Here is a 13,082-nt window from a genome sequence, read left to right as displayed (position 1 = left end):
GATCCCTCTAGCCTTGAAACAGTGTTCTTGGGGTTTCTCTGGAGTGCCATCAAGGAAATCAAGGCTCCTTTCATGTGTGATGTGCAACACGGAATTGCTCTGCACGCAGTGCAGGGGAATCGGGCCTCATCTCGCGGCGAGGGGGAAGTCTCATGGTTTTTCTCGAGTTGCGGCGGGAACCTGGGGTATATTCTCGAGTTACAACGGGAATGGCCCTTCCACACACGTGTTTGTTCAGCGACGGCAGGATTCCTGCCTAGTTGCGAGGGACAACTCGGGATTCTCCTCGAGGCTTGGCAGGGCAATTGGGACGCCTCTCCAGCTGAGGCGGGAGACCAAGGGTCCCTTTCCACGTGCCACAGGAATCCTGGGACTCCTATCAAGTTTCACGAGGAGTCAGGCATCGTCTCCTTTGGACGCACTGATCTCCGCGTACCTCTGGAGTTTTCAAAGCATGTGAGGACGCCGGGCACGATGAGGTGGGGAACTAGGTATTTCTCTGTGGTCTACACTGGGGATTCAGACATCCTTTCGTCTTGGGAGATGCAAGACGAGCCTGCATTCAAGTCACTGCAGGGATATCCAGCCTTATTCCGAGTCAGGGCATCGCGGTGTCCATTCCACTTGAGGCCGCAAACTCAGGGTCCCTCTCACACACCTAGAGCTGAGAAAAGCCTCCTCTTGAGGTACTTGTGGTAAGGTGGTATTCCTCTGGAGTCGAAGCCAGGGACTAACCTCTCATCTCGAGTTGATTTTTGGTCCACGGAGCTCTTTCGTGTTGCTACATTGACCTCAGGATCCCTCTAGCCTTGAAACAGTGTTCTTGGGGTTTCTCTGGAGTGCCACCAAGGAAATCAAGGCTCCTTTCATGTGTGATGTGCAACACGGAATTGCTCTGCACGCAGTGCAGGGGAATCGGGCCTCATCTCGCGGCGAGAGGGAAGTCTCATGGTTTTTCTCGAGTTGCGGCGGGAACCTGGGGTATATTCTCGAGTTACGACGGGGATGGCCCTTTCACACACGTGTTTGTTCAGCGACGGCAGGACTCCTGCCTAGTTGCGAGGGACAACTCGGGATTCTCCTCGAGGCTTGGCAGGGCAATTGGGACGCCTCTCCAGCTGAGGCGGGAGACCAAGGGTCCCTTTCCACGTGCCACAGGAATCCTGGGACTCCTATCAAGTTTCACGAGGAGTCAGGCATCGTCTCCTTTGGACGCACTGATCTCCGCGTACCTCTGGAATTTTCAAAGGATGTGAGGCATCCGGTCGCGACGAGGTGGGGAACTAGGTCTTTCTCTGTGGTCTACACAGGGGATTCAGACATCCTTTCATCTTGGGAGATGCAAGACGAGCCTGCATTCAAGTCACTGCAGGGAAATCCAGCCTTATTTCGAGTCAGGGCATCGCGGTGTACATTCCACTTGAGGCCGCAAACTCAGGGTCCCTCTCACATACCTAGAGCTGAGAGAAGCCTCCTCTTGAGGTGCTTGTGGTAAGGTGGTATTCCTGTGGAGTTGAAGCCAGGGACTAACCTCTCATCTCGAGTTGATTTTTGGTCCACGGAGCTCTTTCGTGTTGCTACAGTGACCTCAGGATTCCTCTAGCCTTGAAACAGTGATCTTGGGATTTCTCTGGAGTGCCACCAAGGAAATCAAGGCTCCTTTCATGTGTGATGTGCAACACGGAATTGCTCTGCATGCAGTGCAGGGGAATCGGGCCTCATCTCGCAGCGAGGGGGAAGTCTCATGGTTTTTCTCGAGTTGCGGCGGGAACCTGGGGTATATTCTCGAGTTACGACGGGGATGGCCCTTCCACACACGTGTTTGTTCAGCGACGTCAGGACTCCTGCCTAGTTGCGAGGGACAACTCGGGATTCTCCTCGAGGCTTGGCAGGGCAATTGGGACGCCTCTCCAGCTGAGGCGGATACCAAGGGTGCCTTTCCACGTCCCACAGGAATCCTGGGACTCCTATCAAGTTTCACGAGGAGTCAGGCATCGTCTCGTTTGGAGGCACTGATCTCCGCGTACCTCTGGAGTTTTCAAAGGATGTGAGGACGCCGGTCGCGATGATGTCGGGAACTAGGTTTTTCTCTGTGGTCTACACTGGGGATTCAGACATCCTTTCGTCTTGGGAGATGCAAGACGAGCCTGCATTCAAGTCACTGCAGGGATATCCAGCCTTATGTCGAGTCAGGGCATCGCGGTGTCCATTCCACTTGAGGCCGCAAACTCAGGGTCTCTCTCACATACCTAGAGCTGAGAGAAGCCTCCTCTTGAGGTACTTGTGGTAAGGTGGTATTCCTCTGGAGTCGAAGCCAGGGACTAACCTATCATCTCGAGTTGATTCTTGGTCCACGGAGCTCTTTCGTGTTGCTACATTGACCTCAGGATCCCTCTAGCCTTGAAACAGTGTTCTTGGGGTTTCTCTGGAGTGCCATCAAGGAAATCAAGGCTCCTTTCATGTGTGATGTGCAACACGGAATTTCTCTGCATGCAGTGCAGGGGAATCGGGCCTCATCTCGCAGCGAGGGGGAAGTGTCATGGTTTTTCTCGAGTTGCGGCGGGAACCTGGGGTATATTCTCGAGTTACGACGGGGATGGCCCTTCCTCCCACGTGTTTGTTCAGCGTCGTCAGGACTCCTGCCCAGTTGCGAGGGACAACTCGGGATTCTCCTCGAGGCTTGGCAGGGCAATTGGGACGCCTCTCCAGCTGATGCGGGAGACCAAGTGTCCCTTTCCACGTGCCACGGGAATCCTGGGACTCCTATCAAGTTTCACGAGGAGTCAGGCATCCTCTCCTTTGGAGGCACTGATTTCCGCATACCTCTGGAGTTTTCAAAGGATGTGAGGCCTCCGGTCGCCATGAGGTGTGGAACTAGGTCTTTCTCTGTGGTCTATACAGGGGATTCAGACATCCTTTCGTCTTGGGAGATGTAAGACGAGCCTGCATTCAAGTCACTGCAAGGATATCCGGCCTTATTTCGAGTCAGGGCATCACAGTGTCCATTTCACTCGAGGCCGCAAACTCAGGGTCCCTCTCACATACCTAGAGCTGAGAGAAGCCTCCTCTTGAGGTGCTACGGTAAAGTGGTATTCCTCTGGAGTCGACGCCAGGGACTAACCTCTCATCTCGAGTTGATTTTTGGTCCACGGAGCTCTTTCATGTTGCTACAGTGACCTCAGGATCCCTCTAGCCTTGAAACAGTGTTCTTGGAGTTACTCTGGAGTGCCATCAAGGAAATCAAGGCTCCTTTCATGTGTGATGTGCAACACGGAATTGCTCTGCACGCAGTGCAGGGGAATCGGGCCTCATCTCGCGGCGAGGGGGAAGTCTCATGGTTTTTCTCGAGTTGCGGCGGGAACCTGGGGTATATTCTCGAGTTACGACGGGGATGGCCCTTCCACCCACGTGTTTGTTCAGCGAAGTCAGGACTCCTGCCTAGTTGCGAGGGACAACTCGGGATTCTCCTCGAGGCTTGGCAGGGCAATTGGGACGCCTCTCCAGCTGAGGCGGGAGACCAAGTGTCCCTTTCCACGTGCCACAGGAATCCTGGGAGTCCTATCAAGTTTCCCGAGGAGTCAGGCATCCTCTCCTTTGGAGGCACTGATCTCCGCGTACCTCTGGAGTTTTCAAAGGATGTACGGCCTCCGGTCGCGATGAAGTGGGGAACTATGTCTTTCTCTATGGTCTTCACAGGGGATTCAGACATCCTTTCATCTTGGGAGATGCAAGACGAACCTGCATTCAAGTCACTGCAGGGATATCCGGCCTTATTTCGAGCCAGGTCATCGCAGTGTCCATTCCACTTGAGGCCGCAAACTCAGGGTCCCTCTCACATACCTAGAGCTGAGAGAAGCCTCCTCTTGAGGTGCTTGTGGTAAGGTGGTATTCCTCTGGAGTCGAAGCCAGGGACTAACCTCTCATCTCGAGTTGATTTTTGGTCCACAGACCACTTTCCTGTTGCTACAGTGACCTCAGGATCCCTCTAGCCTTGAAACAGTGTTCTTGGTGTTTATCTGGAGTGCCATCAAGGAAATCAAGGCTCCTTTCATGTGTGATGTGCAACACGGAATTGGTCTGCACACAGTGCAGGGGAATCAGGCCTCATCTCGCGGCGACGGGGAAGTCTCATGGTTTTTCTCGAGTTGCGGCGGGAACCTGGGGTATATTCTCGAGTTCCGACGGGAATGGCCCTTCCACCCACGTGTTTGTTCAGCGACGTCAGGACTCCTGCCTAGTTGCGAGGGACAACTCGGGATTCTCCTCGAGGCTTGGCAGGGCGATTGGGATGCCTCTCCAGCTGAGGCGGGAGACCAAGGGTCCCTTTCCACGTGCACAGGAATCCTGGGACTCCTATCAAGTTTCACGAGGAGTCAGGCATCGTCTCCTTTGGAGGCACTAATTTCCGCGTACCTCTGAAGTTTGCAAAGGATGTGAGGCATCCGGTCGCGATGAGGTGGGGAACTAGGTCTTTCTCTGTGCTCTCCACAGGGGATTCAGACATCCTTTCGTCTTGGGAGATGCAAGACGAGCCTGCATTCAAGTCACTGCAGGGATATCCGGCCTTATTTCGAGTCAGGGCATCGCGGTGTCCATTCCACTTGAGGCCGCAAACTCAGGGTCCCTCTCACATACCTAGAACTGAGAGAAGCCTCCTCTTGTGGTGCTTGTGGTAAGGTGGTATTCCTCTGGAGTCGAAGCCAGGGACTAACCTCTCATCTCGAGTTGATTTTTGGTCCATGGAGGTCTTTCTTGTTTCTACATTGACCTCAGGATCCCTCTAGCCTTGAAACAGTGTTCTTGGGGTTTCCCTGGAGTGCCATCAAGGAAATCAAGGCTCCTTTCATGTGTAATGTGCAACACGGAATTGCTCTGCACGCAGTGCAGGGGAATCGGGCCTCATCTCGCGGCGAGGGGGAAGTCTCATGGTTTTTCTCGAGTTGCGGCGGGAACCTGGGGTATATTCTCGAGTTACGACGGGAATGGCCCTTCCACACACGTGTTTGTTCAGCGACGGCAAGACTCCTGCCTAGTTGCGAGGGACAACTCGGGATTCTCCTCGAGGCTTGGCAGGGCAATTGGGACGCCTCTCCAGCTGAGGCGGGAGACCAAGGGTCCCTTTCCACGTGCCACAGGAATCCTGGGACTCCGATCAAGTTTCACGAGGAGTCAGGCATCGGCTCCTTTGGACGCACTGATCTCCGCGTACCTCTGGAGTTTTCAAAGGATGTGAGGACGCCGGTCACGATGAGGTGGGGAACTAGGTGTTTCTCTCTGGTATACACTGGGGATTCAGACATCCTTTCGTCTTGGGAGATGCAAGACGAGCCTGCATTCAAGTCACTGCAGGGATATCCAGCCTTATTTCGAGTCAGGGCATCGCGGTGTCCATTCCACTTGAGGCCACAAACTCAGGGTCCCTCTCACATACCTAGAGCTGAGAGATGCCTCCTCTTGAGGTACTTGTGGTAAGGTGGTATTCCTCTGGAGTCGAAGCCAGGGACTAACCTCTCATCTCGAGTTGATTTTTGGTCCACGGAGCTCTTTCGTGTTGCTACAGTGACCTCAGGATCCCTCTAGCCTTGAAACAGTGTTCTTGGGGTTTCTCTGGAGTGCCACCAAGGAAATCAAGGCTCCTTTCATGTGTGATGTGCAACACGGAATTGCTCTGCATGCAGTGCAGGGGAATCGGGCCTCATCTCGCGGCGAGGGGGAAGTGTCATGGTTTTTCTCGAGTTGCGGCGGGAACCTGGGGTATATTCTCGAGTTACGACGGGGATGGCCCTTCCACACACGTGTTTGTTCAGCGATGGCAGGACTCCTGCCTAGTTGCGAGGGACAACTCGGGATTCTCCTCGAGGCTTGGCAGGGCAATTGGGACGCCTCTCCAGCTGAGGCGGGAGACCAAGGGTCCCTTTCCACGTGCCACAGGAATCCTGGGACTCCTATCAAGTTTCACGAGGAGTCAGGCATCGTCTCCTTTGGAGGCACTGATCTCCGCGTACCTCTGGAGTTTTCAAAGGATGTGAGGCATCCGGTCGCGACGAGGTGGGGGACTAGGTCTTTCTCTGTGGTCTACACAGGGGATTCAGACATCCTTTCGTCTTGGGAGATGCAAGACGAGCCTGCATTCAAGTCACTGCAGGGAAATCCAGCCTTATTTCGAGTCAGGGCATCGCGGTGTCCATTCCACTTGAGGCCGCAAACTCAGGGTCCCTCTCACATACCTAGAGCTGAGAGAAGCCTCCTCTTGAGGTGCTTGTGGTAAGGTGGTATTCCTGTGGAGTTGAAGCCAGGGACTAACCTCTCATCTCGAGTTGATTTTTGGTCCACGGAGCTCTTTCGTGTTGCTACAGTGACCTCAGGATTCATCTAGCCTTGAAACAGTGATCTTGGGATTTCTCTGGAGTGCCACCAAGGAAATCAAGGCTCCTTTCATGTGTGATGTGCAACACGGAATTGCTCTGCACGCAGTGCAGGGGAATCGGGCCTCATCTCGCAGCGAGGGGGAAGTCTCATGGTTTTTCTCGAGTTGCGGCGGGAACCTGGGGTATATTCTCGAGTTACGACGGGGATGGCCCTTCCAACCACGTGTTTGTTCAGCGACGTCAGGATTCCTGCCTAGTTGCGAGGGACAACTCGGGATTCTCCTCGAGGCTTGGCAGGGCAATTGGGACGCCTCTCCAGCTGAGGCGGATACCAAGGGTGCCTTTCCACGTCCCACAGGAATCCTGGGAGTCCTATCAAGTTTCCCGAGGAGTCAGGCATCGTCTCCTTTGGAGGCACTGATCTCCGCGTACCTCTGGAGTTTTCAAAGGATGTGAGGCCTCTGGTCGCGATGAGGTGGAGGACTAGGTCTTTCTCTGTGGTCTACACAGGGGATTCAGACATCCTTTCATCTTGGGAGATGCAAGACGAGCCTGCATTCAAGTCACTGCAGGGATATCCGGCCTTATTTCGAGTGAGGGCATCGCGATGTCCATTCCACTTGAGGCCGCAAACTCAGGGTCCCTCTCACATACCTAGAGCTGAGAGAAGCCTCCTCTTGAGGTGCTTGTTGTAAGGTGGTATTCCTCTGGATTCGAAGCCAGGGACTAACCTCTCTTCTCGAGTTGATTTTTAGTCCACGGAGCTCTTTCGTGCTGCTACAGTGACCTCAGGATCCCTCTAGCCTTGAAACAGTGTTCTTGGGGTGTCTCTGGAGTGCCATCAAGGAAATCAAGGCTCCTTTCATGTGTGATGTGCAACACGGAATTGCTCTGCACGCAGTGCAGGGGAATCGGGCCTCATCTCGCGGCGAGGGGGAAGTCTCATGGCTTTTCCCGAGTTGCGGCGGGAACCTGGGGTATATTCTCGAGTTACGACGGGGATGGCCCTTCCACCCACGTGTTTGTTCAGCGACGTCAGGACTCCTGCCTAGTTGCGAGGGACAACTCGGGATTCTCCTCGAGGCTTGGCAGGGCAATTGGGATGCCTCTCCAGCTGAGGCGGGAGACCAAGGGTCCCTTTCCACGTGCACAGGAATCCTGGGACTCCTATCAAGTTTCACGAGGAGTCAGGCATCGTCTCCTTTGAAGGCACTGATCTCCGTGTACCTCTGGAGTTTTCAAAGGATGTGAGGCCTCCGGTCGCGATGAGGTGGGGAACTAGGTCTTTCTCTGTGCTCTCCACAGGGGATTCAGACATCCTTTCGTCTTGGGAGATGCAAGACCAGCCTGCATTCAAGTCACTGCAGGGATATCCGGCCTTATTTCGAGTGAGGGCATCGCGGTGTCCATTCCACTTGAGGCCGCAAACTCAGGGTCCCTCTCACATACCTAGAGCTGAGAGAAGCCTCCTCTTGAGGTACTTGTGGTAAGGTGGTATTCCTCTGAAGTCGAAGCCAGGGACTAACCTCTCATCTCGAGTTGATTCTTGGTCCACGGAGCTCTTTCGTGTTGCTACATTGACCTCAGGATCCCTCTAGCCTTGAAACAGTGTTCTTGGGGTTTCTCTGGAGTGCCATCAAGGAAATCAAGGCTCCTTTCATGTGTGATGTGCAACACGGAATTGCTCTGCACGCAGTGCAGGGGAATCGGGCCTCATCTCGCGGCGAGGGGGAAGTGTCATGGTTTTTCTCGAGTTGCGGTGGGAACCTGGGGTATATTCTCGAGTTACGACGGGGATGGCCCTTCCACCCACGTGTTTGTTCAGCGTCGTCAGGACTCCTGCCTATTTTCGAGGGACAACTCGTTATTCTCCTCGAGGCTTGGCAGGGCAATTGGGACGCCTCTCCAGCTGAGGCGGGAGACCAAGGGTTACTTTCCATGTGCCACAGGAATCCTGGGACTCCTATCAATTTTCACGAGGTGTCAGGCATCCTCTCCTTTGGAGGCACTGATCGCCGCATACCTCTGGAGTTTTCAAAGGATGTGAGGCCTCCGGTCGCCATGAGGTGTGGAACTAGGTCTTTCTCTGTGGTCTATACAGGGGATTCAGAAATCCTTTCGTCTTGGGAGATGAAAGACGAGCCTGCATTCAAGTCACTGCAAGGATATCCGGCCTTATTTCGAGTCAGGGCATCGCAGTGTCCATTCCACTCGAGGCCGCAAACTCAGGGTCCCTCTCACATACCTAGAGCTGAGAGAAGCCTCCTCTTGAGGTGCTACGGTAAAGTGGTATTCCTCTGGAGTCGACGCCAGGGACTAACCTCTCATCTCGAGTTGATTTTTGGTCCACGGAGCTCTTTCATGTTGCTACAGTGACCTCAGGATCCCTCTAGCCTTGAAACAGTGTTCTTGGAGTTTCTCTGGAGTGCCATCAAGGAAATCAAGGCTCCTTTCATGTGTGATGTGCAACACGGAATTGCTCTGCACGCAGTGCAGGGGAATCGGGCCTCATCTCGCGGCGAGGGGGAAGTCTCATGGTTTTTCTCGAGTTGCGGCGGGAACCTGGGGTATATTCTCGAGTTACGACGGGGATGGCCCTTCCACACACGTGTTTGTTCAGCGACGTCAGGACTCCTGCCTAGTTGCGAGGGACAACTCGGGATTCTCCTCGAGGCTTGGCAGGGCAATTGGGACGCCTCTAAAGCTGAGGCGAGAGACCTGGTGTGCCTTTCCACGTGCCACAGGAATCCTGGGACTCCTATCAAGTTTCAGGAGGAGTCAGGCATCGTCTCCTTTGGAGGCACTGATCTCCGCGTACCTCTGGAGTTTTCAAAGGATGTACGGCCTCCGGTCGCGATGAAGTGGGGAACTAGGTCTTTCTCTATGGTCTTCACAGGGGATTCAGACATCCTTTCATCTTGGGAGATGCAAGACGAGCCTGCATTCAAGTCACTGCAGGGATATCCGGCCTTATTTCGAGCCAGGTCATGGCAGTGTCCATTCCACTTGAGGCCGCAAACTCAGGGTCCCTCTCACATAGCTAGAGCTGAGAGAAGCCTCCTCTTGAGGTGCTTGTGGTAAGGTGGTATTCCTCTGGAGTAGAAGCCAGGGACTAACCTCTCATCTCGAGTTGATTTTTGGTCCACAGACCTCTTTCCTGTTGCTACAGTTACCTCAGGATCCCTCTAGCCTTGAAACAGTGTTCTTGGGGTTTCTCTGGAGTGCCACCAAGGAAATCAAGGCTCCTTTCATGTGTGATGTGTAACACGGAATTGCTCTGCACGCAGTGCAGGGGAATCGGGCCTCATCTCGCGGCAACGGGGAAGTCTCATGGTTTTTCTCGAGTTGCGGCGGGAACCTGGGGTATATTCTCGAGTTCCGGCGGGAATGGCCCTTCCACCCACGTGTTTGTTCAGCGACGTCAGGACTCCTGCCTAGTTGCGAGGGACAACTCGGGATTCTCCTCGAGGCTTGGCAGGGCGATTGGGATGCCTCTCCAGCTGAAGCGGGAGACCAAGGGTCGCTTTCCACGTGCACAGGAATCCTGGGACTAATATCAAGTTTCACGAGGAGTCAGGCATCGTCTCCTTTGGAGGCACTAATTTCCGCGTACCTCTGAAGTTTTCAAAGGATGTGAGGCATCCGGTCGCGATGAGGTGGGGAACTAGGTCTTTCTCTGTGCTCTCCACAGGGGATTCAGACATCCTTTCGTCTTGGAAGTTGCAAGACGAGCCTGCATTCAAGTCACTGCAGGGATATCCGGCATTATTTCGAGTCAGGGCATCGCGGTGTCCATTCCACTTGAGGCCGCAAACTCAGGGTCCCCCTCACATACCTAGAACTGAGAGAAGCCTCCTCTTGTGGTGCTTGTGGTAAGGTGGTATTCCTCTGGATTCGAAGCCAGGGACTAACCTCTCATCTCGAGTTGATTTTTGGTCCATGGAGCTCTTTCGTGCTGCTACAGTGACCTCAGGATCCCTCTAGCCTTGAAACAGTGTTCTTGGGGTTTCTCTGGAGTGCCATCAAGGAAATCAAGGCTCCTTTCATGTGTGATGTGCAACACGGAATTGCTCTGCACGCAGTGCAGGGGAATCGGGCCTCATCTCGCGGCAAGGGGGAAGTCTCATGGTTTTTCTCGAGTTGCGGCGGGAACCTGGGGTATATTCTCGAGTTACGACGGGAATGGCCCTTCCACACACGTGTTTGTTCAGCGATGGCAGGACTCCTGCCTAGTTGCGAGGGACAACTCGGGATTCTCCTCGAGGCTTGGCAGGGCAATTGGGACGCCTCTCCAGCTGAGGCGGGAGACCAAGGGTCCCTTTCGACGTGCCACAGGAATCCTGGGACTCCGATCAAGTTTCACGAGGAGTCAGGCATCGTCTCCTTTGGACGCACTGATCTCCGCATACCTCTGGAGTTTTCAAAGGATGTGAGGACGCCGGTCACGATGAGGTGGGGAACTAGGTATTTCTCTGTGGTCTACACTGGGGATTCAGACATCCTTTCGTCTTGGGAGATGCAAGACGAGCCTGCATTCAAGTCACTGCAGGGATATCCAGCCTTATTTCGAGTCAGGGCATCGCGGTGTCCATTCCACTTGAGGCCGCAAACTCAGGGTCCCTCTCACATACCTAGAGCTGAGAGATGCCTCCTCTTGACGTACTTGTGGTAAGGTGGTATTCCTCTGGAGTCGAAGCCAGGGACTAACCTCTCATCTCGAGTTGATTTTTGGTCCACGGAGCTCTTTCGTGTTGCTACATTGACCTCAGGATCCCTCTAGCCTTGAAACAGTGTTCTTGGGGTTTCTCTGGAGTGCCACCAAGGAAATCAAGGCTCCTTTCATGTGTGATGTGCAACACGGAATTGCTCTGCACGCAGTGCAGGGGAATCGGGCCTCATCTCGCGGCGAGGGGGAAGTCTCATGGTTTTTCTCGAGTTGCGGCGGGAACCTGGGGTATATTCTCGAGTTACGACGGGGATGGCCCTTCCACACACGTGTTTGTTCAGCGACGGCAGGACTCCTGCCTAGTTGCGAGGGACAACTCGGGATTCTCCTCGAGGCTTGGCAGGGCAATTGGGACGCCTCTCCAGCTGAGGCGGGAGACCAAGGGTCCCTTTCCACGTGCCACAGGAATCCTGGGACTCCTATCAAGTTTCAGAGGAGTCAGGCATCGTCTCCTTTGGAGGCACTGATCTCCGCGTACCTTTGGAGTTTTCAAAGGATGTGAGGCATCCGGTCACGACGAGGTGGGGGACTAGGTCTTTCTCTGTGGTCTACACAGGGGATTCAGACATCCTTTCGTCTTGGGAGATGCAAGACGAGCCTGCATTCAAGTCACTGCAGGGAAATCCGGCCTTATTTCGAGTCAGGGCATCGCGGTGTCCATTCCACTTGAGGCCGCAAACTCAGGGTCCCTCTCACATACCTAGAGCTGAGAGAAGCCTCCTCTTGAGGTGCTTGTGGTAAGGTGGTATTCCTGTGGAGTTGAAGCCAGGGACTAACCTCTCATCTCGAGTTGATTTTTGGTCCACGGAGCTCTTTCGTGTTGCTACAGTGACCTCAGGATTCCTCTAGCCTTGAAACAGTGATCTTGGGATTTCTCTGGAGTGCCACCAAGGAAATCAAGGATCCTTTCATGTGTGATGTGCAACACGGAATTGCTCTGCACGCAGTGCAGGGGAATCAGGCCTCATCTCGCAGCGAGGGGGAAGTCTCATGGTTTTTCTCGAGTTGCGGCGGGAACCTGGGGTATATTCTCGAGTTACGACGGGGATGGCCCTTCCAACCACGTGTTTGTTCAGCGACGTCAGGACTCCTGCCTAGTTGCGAGGGACAACTCGGGATTCTCCTCGAGGCTTGGCAGGGCAATTGGGACGCCTCTCCAGCTGCGGCGGATACCAAGGGTGCCTTTCCACGTCCCACAGGAATCCTGGGAGTCCTATCAAGATTCACGAGGAGTCAGGCATCGTCTCCGTTAGAGGCACTGATCTCCGCATACCTCTGGAGTTTTCAAAGGATGTGAGGCCTCCGGTCGCCATGAGGTGGTGAACTAGGTCTTTCTCTGTGGTCTCCACAGGGGATTCAGACATCCTTTCATCTTGGGAGATGCAAGACGAGCCTGCATTCAAGTCACTGCAGGGATATCCAGCCTTATTTCGATTCAGGGCATCGCGGTGTCCATTCCACTTGAGGCCGCAAACTCAGGGTCCCTCTCACATACCTAGAGCTCAGAGAAGCCTCCTCTTGAGGTGCTTGTGGTAAGGTGGTATTCCTCTGGAGTGGAAGCCAGGGACTAACCTCTCATCTCGAGTTGATTTTTGCTCCACGGAGCTCTTTCGTGTTGCTACAGTGACCTCAGGATCCCTCTAGCCTTGAAACAGTTTTCTTGGGGTTTCTCTGGAGTGCCACCAAGGAAATCAAGGCTCCTTTCTTGTGTGATGTGCAACACGGAATTGCTCTGGACGCAGTGCAGGGGAATCGGGCCTCATCGCGCGGCGAGGGGGAAGTCTCATGGTTTTTCTCGAGTTGCGTCGGGAACCTGGGGTATATTCTTGAGTTACGACGGGGATGGCCCTTCCACACACGTGTTTGTTCACCGACGGCAGGACTCCTGCCTAGTTGCGAGGGACAACTCGGGATTCTCCTCGAGGCTTGGCAGGGCAATTGGGACGCCTCTCCAGCTGAGGCGGGAGACCAAGGGTCCCTTTCCACGT

The sequence above is a fragment of the Cervus elaphus genome, chromosome 21 (genome assembly GCF_910594005.1).
Source record: "Cervus elaphus chromosome 21, mCerEla1.1, whole genome shotgun sequence".
Lineage (NCBI taxonomy): Eukaryota > Metazoa > Chordata > Mammalia > Artiodactyla > Cervidae > Cervus > Cervus elaphus.
The sequence above is the reverse complement of the archived record's forward strand: the minus strand, read 5'-3'. Positions refer to the sequence as shown.